At 39.8% G+C, this 12,339-nt stretch overlaps 1 protein-coding gene across 1 annotated transcript in view; it reads left to right on the plus strand.

Moving 5' to 3' along the window:
* The window catches only part of LOC124777105 (zinc finger protein 431-like), a 45,427-nt gene that overhangs the window by 19,213 nt on the left and 13,875 nt on the right, over window positions 1-12,339 (plus strand). The gene's annotated exons all lie outside the window — the stretch shown is intronic.

The following is a 12,339-nucleotide window of genomic DNA, read 5'->3' on the forward strand; positions in this document are numbered from 1 at the left end:
ATTTTCATAGTTAGGGTATGGTCCCCTTGTTATGCTGGTTTCGGCTGTTTAGGAAGACTGGTTTATCAGTCTTACTCAGGCATTCAGGCACCTCATTGAAAGTGTCCCCAGCAATGTTCAAGCCATCATAAAGGTGAAAGCTGAAAACACTTCATACTAATATATAGTGTACAGTAAATGGCCATGGAACATTTCGTCGACAGACGAAACTCATTTCCATCTCCAAAGACATGTCACTGTCCAGAATTGCAGAATATGGGCAACGGAAAATCCACATACACATCAACCAATGCCACCTCTTTCTGCAAATGTGACGTGTGTGGTGTGGGGTGCATATTGTTTCAAGAAGATGAATCCTGTTACCTGTACCTTCATTGGTAAATGATAAGAGTGTCTTTTATGCACTAACATCATTCCAACCCTTCAACAGTGTGAATGTGTTGGTAGGATCATTTTTATGCAAGATAGTGCTCCTTTGCACATTCCACAGCCAGTGAACCAGCTGCTGCAGAGGCATTTTGGAAATGCTAGAATTGTCATCTGTCATTTCCCAGATCACCAGATTTTAATCTGTGTGACTTCTGGCTGGGGGTTATCTGAAAGATTTTGTGTTTAGTGCTCCTAATAGGAACGTAACTGAACTGAAGTCACTCATGCTCAATGCATTCTGAGCATGAGACACTCTGATCTGTCATGGAACATGCTTTTTTCTATTTTATTTGTGGCAGATAATGGTGGACAGCATATTGCACATGTATCATTATAATTAGAAACTGCCATGTTGCCTTTGGCATGATTTTTGTTCCCAGGACAATTAAAACCCAGTATCATTTTGGTTTTTATGCAGTTTTTGGCCCCAGGGCAATTAAAAGCCATTTAATCTCATCCAGTGTGTTATAACCTTGCCGTTGTGGATGTCATACCAAACTAACAGTGACACACCTGTTGACTGCCGAATTTCTGCAATCGTGCACATTGGACTGTATGGATGGAGTATTGTGCAACTCAAAACTTAGCCATCATAATGCAATTCATGTCTCATTTGTAGCCAACCCCATTTACATTAAGACGCGAGCAGCACCATCTATTGGTAAAAATTTGGTGAATTTTTTTCCCCACTATAATTCCCTCTGCATCAGTAATATGCTGTTCAAATTAGACATCATTCTGAGCAGTGGTTCTCTGTCTACAGCAATTGGAAGCTAGGATTTTAATTATGGAATATTCTATGTGTCACTGCCACAGGGAGTTTTTCCGGATAGGTTAAAATATACAATTGTTAAACCCCCTCATAAGAAAAGTGACAAGAAAGACTTAAATAATTGTCGTCCAGTTTCCTTGCTGATATCTGTTTTAAAAATATTTGAAAAAATAATGTGTTCAACAGTAGTCTCACATTTATGTAGAAACAGTTTACTTGGTGTATCACAGTTTGCATCCCAGAAGGCTTGCTATACTGAGAATACTATTTATACATTCACTCATTAGATATTACAAGCTTTAAATAATGAAATATTGCCAGGCATTTTATTGTGTAGATCATGTTACACTCTTAGAAAAACTCAAGTTTTGTGGAACTAATGACTTTACACGCAACAGCTTTGAATCATACTAAATAAAAGAATGCAAAAGTTGCACTGATAACTCAAACAATGTTGTTAGGGTCGAAAATTTTAGTGATTAGGGAGAAATCGCAAAGGGAGTCCTGCAGGGTTCAGTTTTGGATCCAATGAAATTCTTTATGTAAGTGAATGACCTTCTATGTAAAATTTAACGAGTAGAATTGGTTCTTTTTGTACACAATACTAGTGTAATAATAAATCCCATTTGAGAGAAAGCCACGGAAGAGATTGTTAATCTTGTTTTTCAAAGAATTATTAAGTGTTTCTATGAAAGTAGACTCACTCTACATTTTGGGAAAAAAAACTATATTCAGTTCTGTACAATAAATAGATTGGTAACAACTGATGTAGCACTTGAACTGAAAGAAGCACAGTACTGAGCTTGCCAAACAATTAAGTTCAGCTACTTTTGCTCTTTGTATGATTGCTAGTCTTGTAAAGCAACACATCAATCGCCTGACATGTTTTACATTTTTCCACTCAACAACATTTTATGGTAACACCCCACTTAGAAAAATATTATTGATCGCACAAAAGTGAGCAGCAAGATAGGTAAATGTGGTGTTTACCTGTGGTCGTCATACAGCTACGTCTTCAAAGAGTTAGGCATTTTAACTGCACCGTCATAATACATGCATTCGCTAATGAAATTCCTCATAAATAATCTGTCATAATTTGAGAACAGTGGTGTGCATACTTAAAACGCTAGAGAAAAAAGTGATCTTTACTACGTACTATTAAAGCTGCCAGTGGCTCAGAAATGAGTATAGTATTAAGCAACAAAATTTTTGATCATTTACCTAGTGACGAAATATCTGATAGGTAGCAAAACACATTATAAATTAACTTAAAATCGTTCTCCTAGACATCTCCTTCTATTCTATGCACAGATTTATATTTAAAAACTGGTAGCATGAAAAAGAAAGAAAGAAAAAGGGAAAAAATAATGGTTCATTAATGTTAACACTAATCATGTATACATATCCTGTAAACTGACTCATTCCACATCATGTTCATGAAAGAATTGTTCAGATAGTCTGTGGAACTAACTGATTAGCTAATCTAAAGGCAGTCTCCAATCTTAGACTCTTCATTAATAATAAAAATCTCACTATACCCTAATCCAGCAATGAAGGAAAAGATAGATTGCTACTTACCATAAGGAAGGCACGTTAAGTTGCAGACAGGCACAATTAAAACACAGTTACACAAAGCTTTTGGCCACAGTCTTCATCAGCAAAAGACTAACAGAGACACAAACCATTCTGTGCAGAAATGATTACAAGTTTAGTAGTCTTTTTGTTGTGCCTGTCTGTGATTCAAAATCCCCAGTAGTAGCAATCTGTCCTTTTCATAATATTGTAATTATGTATTTCTGCACTTGTACAGAAGCCAAGAGATGTACATGGACATCTTGGATACCCTGTATTATTAATTTAGAAACTTGTCAGAACAGCTAAAAAAATAAGAGACATGCTTGTTACTCATTCGTATTTAATGCAGAGAGTACAGAAAATTTAAATTGAAGAAGACGTTCAGTGGAATCTTCTCAATCTAAAACTTCGAAATTTCTTTTACAGACAATAACAGTAAATATCAGGCACCACATACAAGTAATTTGTTCAAATTATTACATATAGTTATGCCTTCCTTTGCATGCTGTGTGGTTCTTTAGTGGATACAGTAAGGAGGAACAGATGCCATTCATGCACAGAGAATTCTGATATTAATTTATTTTACATCTAATATCATATGGTTACAAATTCACAATGTAATCCTCAGTTGCAGTGTGTTCTCTGAAAACAATTGTCCATCTCATGTTGTGGAAAACTGCTCTCTGTTTCCAACAACCCACTAGAGGGCTTTCATGAATGTTGAGATTGGAACAGCATTCTTAAAATGTGTGATATATGCATGATGAACATCAACAAAAGCAAAACGAGGATAATGGAATGTAGTCGAATTAAGTCGGGTGATGCTAAGGGAATTAGATTAGGAAATGAAACACTTAAAGTAGTAAAGGAGTTTTGCTATTTGGGGAGCAAAATAACTGATGATGGTCGAAGTAGAAACGATGTAAAATGTAGAGTGGCAATGGCAAGGAAAGCATTTCTGAAGAAGAAAAATTTGTTAACATCAAGTATAGATTTAAGTGTCAGGAAGTCGTTTCTGAAAGTATTTGTAAGGAGTGTAGCCATGTATGGAAGATGGAAGTGAAACATGGACGATAAATAGTTTAGACAAGAAGAGAATAGGAGCTTATGAAATGTGGTGCTACAGAAGAATGCTGAAGATTAGATGGGTAGATCACATAACTAATGAGCAGGTATTGAATAGAATTGGAGAGAAGAGAAATTTGTGGCACAGCTTGACTAGAAGAAGGGATCGGTTGGTAGGGTATATTCTGAGGCATCAAGGGATCACCAATTTAAGTATTGGAGGGCAGCATGGAGGGTAAAAATTGCAGAAGAAGACCAAGAGATGAATACACTAAACAGATTCAGAAGGATGTAGGTTGCAGTAGGTACTAGGAGATGAAGAACCTTGCACAGGATAGAGTAGCATGGAGAGCTGCATCAAACCAATCTCTGGACTGAAGACCACAACAACAACATCAAATAGTAAAAGTAATACATAACTTTGTTGCTATGAGAATGTTTGAACATAAGTACACTCACCACTGGAGCTCTGGAGAGGGAAAGCTTGCATCTCATTGGCAGCAGCATAATCATTCGTGGCAGCACCGTTGTGCCGTGGTTGCAGCTGTAGAAAACACATAGTGTAACTGGCATTGCACATATTCGAAAGTATGGCCGACTGGATTGGTACCATACCACACACCTCCTCACCCAACTTAGAAGGTGTGGGGAGAGGCCTGTGCAGTGGACAACTGCTTGGCTGGGGGCAGATCAGACCCACTCACATCCTGACGTTGTGTCTCGCAAGCACCAGCATAACTGCCCAGGAAAACCATGCATAGGAAGCATCGAACAGCACAGGTAGATGCTTGTAGGGTGCTGCAGAGGTTGCTGACGACGAGCCAACATTGACAGCGTCGATGTTCGTGCAAGAGGTGACTTGCTGAGTTGGCGGCAACGGCATCACAGGTCGGTAGGCGGAGACTTCCATTGGTGAGACAGCTGTAGGTTGAGGCACCAGCTTGATAAGCTGCATAGGATGCTGCATTGTGGTAGACTGATGTGGCTGGATCACAGCAGACCAATATGGCTGCATCATGGCGGCTGGATAATGTGCAGTGAAGAAATCTGAAACAATTTGAGCAACAGGAGGATCACTGAATCACGGATCGATAGCTGATTTTGGTGGCACTGATGTGTGCCTGCGTTCTACATCTACATCACTCTGCAATTCACATTTAAGTGCTTGGCAGAGGGTTCATCGAACCACAATCATACTATCTCCTTACCATTCCACTCCCGAACAGCACGCGGGAAAAACGAACACCTAAACCTTTCTGTTCGAGCTCTGATTTCTCTTATTTTATTTTGATGATCTCTTATTTTATTTTGATGATCATTCCTACCTATGTAGGTTAGGCTCAACAAAATATTTTCGCATTCGGAAGAGAAAGTTGGTGACTGAAATTTCATAAATAGATATCGCCGCGACGAAAAAGTCTTTGCTTTAATGACTTCCAACCCAACTCGCGTATAATATCTGCCACACTCTCTCCCCTATTACGTGATAAAACAAAGCGAGCTGCCCTTTTTTGCACCCTTTCGATGTCCTCCGTCAATCCCACCTGATAAGGATTCCACACCGCACAGCAATATTCTAACAGAGGACGAATGAATGTAGTGTAAGCTGTCTCTTTAGTGGACTTGTTGCATCTTCTAAGTGTCCTGCCAATGAAATGCAACCTTTGGCTCGCCTTCCCCACAATATTGTCTATGTGGTCTTTCCAACTGAAGTTGTTCGTAATTTTTACACCCAGGTACTTAGTTGAATTGACAGCCTTGAGAATTGTACTATTTATCGAGTAATCGAATTCCAATGGATTTCTTTTGGAACTCATGTGGATCACCTCACACTTTTCATTATTTAGCGTCAACTGCCACCTGCCACACCATACAGCAATCTTTTCTTAATTGCTTTGCAACTTATACTGGTCTTCGGATGACCTTACTAGGCGGTAAATTACAGCATCATCTGCGAACAACCTAAGAGAACTGCTCAGATTGTCACCCAGGTCATTTATATAGATCAGGAACAACAGAGGTCCCAGGACGCTTCCCTGGGGAACACCTGATATCACTTCAGTTTTACTCGATGATTTTCTGTCTATTACTACAAATTGCGACCTTCTTGATAGGAAATCATGAATCCAGTCACACAACTGAGATGATACCTCATAGGCCCGCAACTTGATTAGAAGTTGCTTGTGAGGAACGGTGTCAAAAGCTTTCTGGAAGGTGGGGGCAGAGCAGACCTACTCACATCGTGATGTTGTGTCTCGCAAGCACCAGCATAACCGCCCAGGAAAACCATGCGTAGGAAGCATCCAACAGCACAGATAGATGCAGAGGTGAATAATGTAATGGGCTCTGCCAGCTGACCTGATAACAATGCTGGATTCCCATAAATGTGGACTGTTGTACACTTGATATTGCACTCTGACATTCGGGTGAAATTTTGTGGTGAAGTCTGAAGCTGGAGCAGAGTGGCGAAGATGAAGTAAATGTAGCAAGGTCCAATGGCATCTCCCATGTGAACGTTCTGCCAGTGAAATATTAGGGGCATTAAAAGTACGATATGAACTCAGAAACGTCAGTAAGGCATCTTCTGGTGAATGTGAAACTCGTGGATTTGACATTTGCGTCGTGAATGTTCGAATGAAACATTCAGCATTGCCATTAGACTGTGGTGAATATGATGCTGTCCTGACATTCTGTATTCCATTGTGTTTGCAAAATTGTGCAAATTTCTCTACAGAAAAAGGAGCTCCATTGTTAGAAACAGTTGTTTATGTCAAGCCTTCGAGCAACAATACAGAATTGAGCACCCTGATAGTGCTGGTGGCGTTTGGTGAATGCATTAGGATAACAGAAAGGTATTATTGATGATAATCAACCAACATGCTTGCCAAAAGGGGCCAGCAAAGTCTATATAGAGGTGTTGCCATGGAGTATCAGAATGTGGCCAGGAGAAGTATTTTTGGCGTGGAGCGTCCTGATGGATCACGCATGTGTTACTGTGCCATCACATGGTCTGTTCTTTTGTCCAAGCAAGCCGTGTACAGTGTTGGTGCACCAGCTGCTTAGCACGAACTGTTCCTCAATGACCTCTGTGTAGAAGACTTTCAATGAGACGGGTATTAACTCTCTCATCTGTTTGTTAGGCACGTAGCAGAATCACATCATTCAGAAGAGATAAACTGTTACGGTTCACAAAGTGTACTCACACTAAAGGATTGGGAATACATTTCTGAGAGCACAGCCAAGCTTTGCAAATGTAACTTTTTAGCAGTCATAGTGATTGGTCATTCTCCATGGCTTGTGTGATCCACCGTGAATCAGTAGGAAATAATCCAGTGTTTGTGAGACAGAAGAATCAATATGTAAACAAGAAACTTTCAATCCGTCGAATACTGCCTCTGTGCTGACAGGTAAATGAGACAGTGCATTGGCGCTTCCAGGTTGTGCCGACGGGCTGTACAGACTTTCATGCTGGTAATTTGACAATAATAGCGACCAGCTTTGAAGCTTTTGCACCATGCAGATGGGAACTTGTTTCAATGGATGAAACAGAGAAGTCAAAGGGTTATGGTCCACAGTGGGACCATTTTTTTGCCATACAGATAACGATGAAGTTTAGTGACACCATATATTATAGGCAGTGCTTCATTCTCCTGCTGACTGTAATTAATCTGAGCACTGTTCAAAGTTTTGGAAGCAAATGCAATGGGGTGTTCTGATTTGCCAATTTTATAAGATAAACTGCCCTGATGCCAAGGGGTAAGGCACCGCCTGGGAGCACAGGCAATTTGAGCGGATGGTAGTGCATTAGGCAAGGTTTATGAAACTGCATTTTTCAGTGTTTGAAAAACGTCCAATGGAACGGAACATTTTTGCATCTGATGCATTTCAGAGGCACACCAATTTGCACTGTATTAGGATCGAACTTTATGTATTAATCAGTTTCCCAAGAACAGCTCACAGTTCACGTAAATTCTTAGAAGATGGCAATTTCTGAATGGCTTGAATAATGTTTCATCGAAGCATGAGCACCATTGGCATCAATGAAATGTCCTAAGTATTCAGTCGTTGTGCTGAAAAAAGAACATTTTTGCAAGTTATATAACTTGAAAACGATTGTTCATTTTTAAAGTGTTGTTCCTGTGTTTGCCCAGAGAATCTCATGAAGATAATTAAAACAAAAAGACACCTTGGACATTACTTCTTCGAGAAATTTTTTAAATAATGCTGGCACTTCCGAAAGGTAGGCAGTATTCGCAACAAAAAATTTTCTTTGTCTCTCCACCCAACAGTAACTGAAGATAGACGTCTGCAAGATCAATTGTAGAGAAGAACTGTCCTCTCGTGAGGCAATCCAAAATTTCCTCTGTACATGGAAGTGGATAGGAATTGATAACTGTGAATTTACCATGTGTTTGATATCTGCACAAAGACAAATCTTCCCATTTGGCATGTGAATGGCGACTAAAGGTGATGCCCACTGACTTGCTGAAATAGGTTTTAAGATATCAATGGCTTCTAGTCTCTTAATTTCTGTAGCCACGTCGTCGTGTAATGTATGTGGCACATGGCGTGTGCAGCAAAATTTGGCTTGTGCATTAGATTTCAGGTAATGTGAGCGCAAAAATCTTTTGCACATCCTAGAGCACTTACAAACAAATGTTGATACTTTTAGTCATGTTTCTGTGTTTTGCAGGTAAGCAGCACGTTCCAAGCACAGAATTGCTGTTGCTGTTATAGGCGATGAGATGCAGACTTGATGTTTGCAAAGGTGGTTGGCCAATTTTTTCATACATTTCTAGGTTAAGCAACATGACAGAAGCTCCGGTATCTAGTTGAAAAGACACTGACTGGTTACAAATTCACAATGTAATCCACAGTTGCAGTGTGTTCTCTGAAAACAATTGTCCATCTCATGTGAAAAACTGCTCTCTGTTTCCAACAGCGCACTAGAGCGCATTCATGAATGTTGAGATTGGAACAGCATTCTTAAAGTGTGTGATATGTGCATTAAACACCTCTGTGTGTGTTTCCTGTGTCTTCCCTTGTCTAATTTTTGAGCAGGAGGCACAGAACCTGCTTATGAAATGACATTGATTCCCATCCTTCCTGCTTTTTCTTTGTTCCCATGAAACAGATGAGGGCTTTCTCAGTCTCTTGCAGACAGGCCGGTTGTGTATGTCCCATGCGATGACAAAAATTGCATTCAGCTAGTCTGAAGAAGCAGTTTTGATCATGGCTGACATAGCATTTCACACATGACTTCGCGTTGCGTGGAGTTTGGGCAGGGTAATTAGCGTTGGGATGGGGTGGCAAACACTGTATGCAGTGTGTTGGGCCTCGTTTAGGCAGTGCTTGTTTGTGTGTGGGGGGACCCGGGGCTATGACTGGGGCACTGGTTGCTTGTCTCAAGTGAAGCGATAACTGATAGACAGAAATCTTGCTCAGCCAAGTCTTGAATTTCACGTGCATCAATTACTTTTAAGCACTTCACTGAGGCTAGGTTTGTGATGCTTTAGAATTTCAGCCCTCAGTCTCTGATGTGATAGATTCTGAATAATCATGATCAGTGGCGCCACAGGCAGAATTGGATTTACAGTCTCTTAGTCATGCCCCGCAATTCCACAGTTATAGGATTGATCTCTACGACCTTCCTTGTGGAAAATTTTATACCATGCAGCAGCAATGTATATTAGAATCTCAAAAAATTTGTCTGATCTTGCATTTTATGACCCCATAGGGCTGGGTTTGGGGCTGACTGAGGGGAAACAATTTCACTAGGAGGTGCTAGGTGTATACTCCTATACATGAAAAGAACAATGCACAACAAGATTCGCCTGTGACATTGTAGGTGTAAAATTGTTGACACAGATGTGATATGTATTCTTTCAATGTTTTCTACATGTCATCGAACCTTCGGAAGGGCGGAGATGGTAGCTGAATTCCTCATTTAGGGCCGGCCGGTGTGGCCGTGCAGTTCTAAGCACGTCAGTTTGGAACCGCGTGACCACTACGGTCGCAGGTTCGAATCCTGCCTCGGGCATGGATGTGTGTGATGTCCTTAGGTTAGTTAGGTTTAAGTAGTTCTAAGTTCTAGGGGACTGATGACCTTGGTAGTTAACTCCCATAGTACTCAGAGCCATTTGAACCTCATTTAGGTTCTAGTGCTTTTGCTGCCGGGCTACTTGCAATTGTACAAGGCAAGAAACTCCTGAGAGCAATTCTGTTATTTGTTGACTCAGAAAACAAATAAGAGATGTTAGACACAGCTTAGCACGTAGATCCTACTCTCCATGGTTTGCCATGATTCCATAAATATCTCAACTTAAATATTACAACTTATGTTTTTCAACTTAACATATGCACACATACAAAAAAGAATTCAATAGAAAGAAAAAAAAATGTTGTGCTCTAGTATCCAAAGCTCCTTTTTCCACTTCTATCCCAACCTCATCACCAGTCTGTTATGTTGTCCTTTGCACACTGTGTGACTGTTTAGTGTGTACAGGAGCAAAGAACAAATGTTGTTCATGAACAGACAATACAGATATTAATTTTGGTATCAAATAGTAAAATAATACATAATTTTGTTGCTATATTTGCAGTGTCAGTTGCTAACAGTAGATTTTAATGTAGAAATACATACAGATACAGAGGATTTATATATCTGTCATTCTTCAATACAATGTCTGTTCAGAAGATGTCGAGACCTGGCCACTGTGAAAGTCTCTAAATGCTATTCAGATGGCAAATACATAATATGGGAAAAGTGCATGAATTTTCGAACTGAAGGACACCTGCCATCAGAGCTCCATAGTAGGGATGCCTGCATCTCATTGGCAGCAGCATAATTGTTCTTGGCAGCACCCGTGTGCCGCAGTGGCGGCTGTAGGAAATGTGGCGGCATAACTGGTGGTATGTGTGTTCGAAAGTACAGCTGACTGATTGCGACTGATAGTGCACATATCAACATATAACATCAAGGATGTTAACAAATGTGCACATTGCATTTAACAGTAATTATTGCAGTAACAGTAGAGCCTCAAAAATCATTCAAAAGGAGCTTTGCTGGAAGTTGCCCTATAATTGGTGACAGCACCTAGTGTGAAGTGTAAATAACTGTCATGCTGGTGGCCCACCATATTCATGAGCACTTCGGAGTTGATCGCCGGTAAAACTGGTGCTCTTCGCCCAGATACAATCATAGGCATGCCATCTTAAAAGTTGCTGTTCCGTCTACCTTGTGATCCAAGACCCTGTGGCCGCAGCATGTGTTCTCTTTCTTGGACAGTGTAGAGAGAACTGCATCCGTATGACCAAGCAGTGTCATCTTGACAGCTGCTGGGAAATTCAAATCCTATGCTGGTACCATGTAACCATCATAATACAAAAATATATAATACTGGCAACAGTGCTATTCCTTACCTTCAAAATAGGGATACCAATAAAACCGTTATGTATTTCCGCAGTTGTACAAGAATCAAGAGGCGTATGTGAACATTTCAGATACCCTACATTACTAATTTAGAAGGTTGTCACAAAAGCTAAGAAAGAAGAGAAGTGCTTGTTAGTCTGCAGGGCTAATTGTCAAGTGGAAGGTAATGTATGGTTGGAGACCATTGACGTTGCTATTAGAAAGGAATTTTTCATGAAAAAATAGTTTTACATTGTTTACAAAATTCTTTGTGTCCCAAGTGGACTACTCAGTTATTTTATTTTTTATTTTTCCCCCTTCTCTCATTCTAATGTAGATCTAAAGGAGGGAATCACAGATCTGTAGGAGGGAATCATATTTGTAGCTAGGGACAGAAGACTTACAGGTTCTTGTTTCAAATCTGTTCAGTTTCAAATTGTCTGTTGCTAACTTAATTCTGCTTATAAATGAACACAAATAATCTGTTTTGTCTGTTTTTCTCTGCCAAAATATTAAATTTTTGTTCCTACATATAAGCATTAATTTAATTGATCGCAGCAGATGTTACTTTATTTCCTTTATCATAAGAAACATTTAACCATATTGTCCAGAACAGCACTTATTGTATAATCTGTATGATATCAGCTACATCCTTCTTACACAAACTTCTCCTTTCATTGTAACAGAAAGAAACATCACATGTGAGTAAAGGCCATGTTACTATTTTGTGTGACAGGAAGAATTGGAACATAAAGGGCTAGCAGCCCATTGTCATGAGGAAGCACATAGACACAATGTTCTTGGTATTCTGATAGTTACACACCTGTTTATATGTATGCCTCTGAACAGCTTGTCTCATCCATTTCAAACTGTGTAGCACATCTCTAGGCTGTTGTCTAAGTAGTTATGATGATCACCCTCTTAAATGTATGTCACCTGAGAGACTGCAAGTGTAATTGTTAAATGTTACGAACAAAGTCAGCTCCTTTTTGGACTAAATATGGCCATACGTTAAAGGAGGCTAAACAGGGCAAACCTTTCAGACAATGAGTTTTTTTGTTCTTGAACTTAGTGTCATTTGATAAAT

This window comes from Schistocerca piceifrons, chromosome 2 (assembly GCF_021461385.2).
Source record: "Schistocerca piceifrons isolate TAMUIC-IGC-003096 chromosome 2, iqSchPice1.1, whole genome shotgun sequence".
NCBI lineage: Eukaryota > Metazoa > Arthropoda > Insecta > Orthoptera > Acrididae > Schistocerca > Schistocerca piceifrons.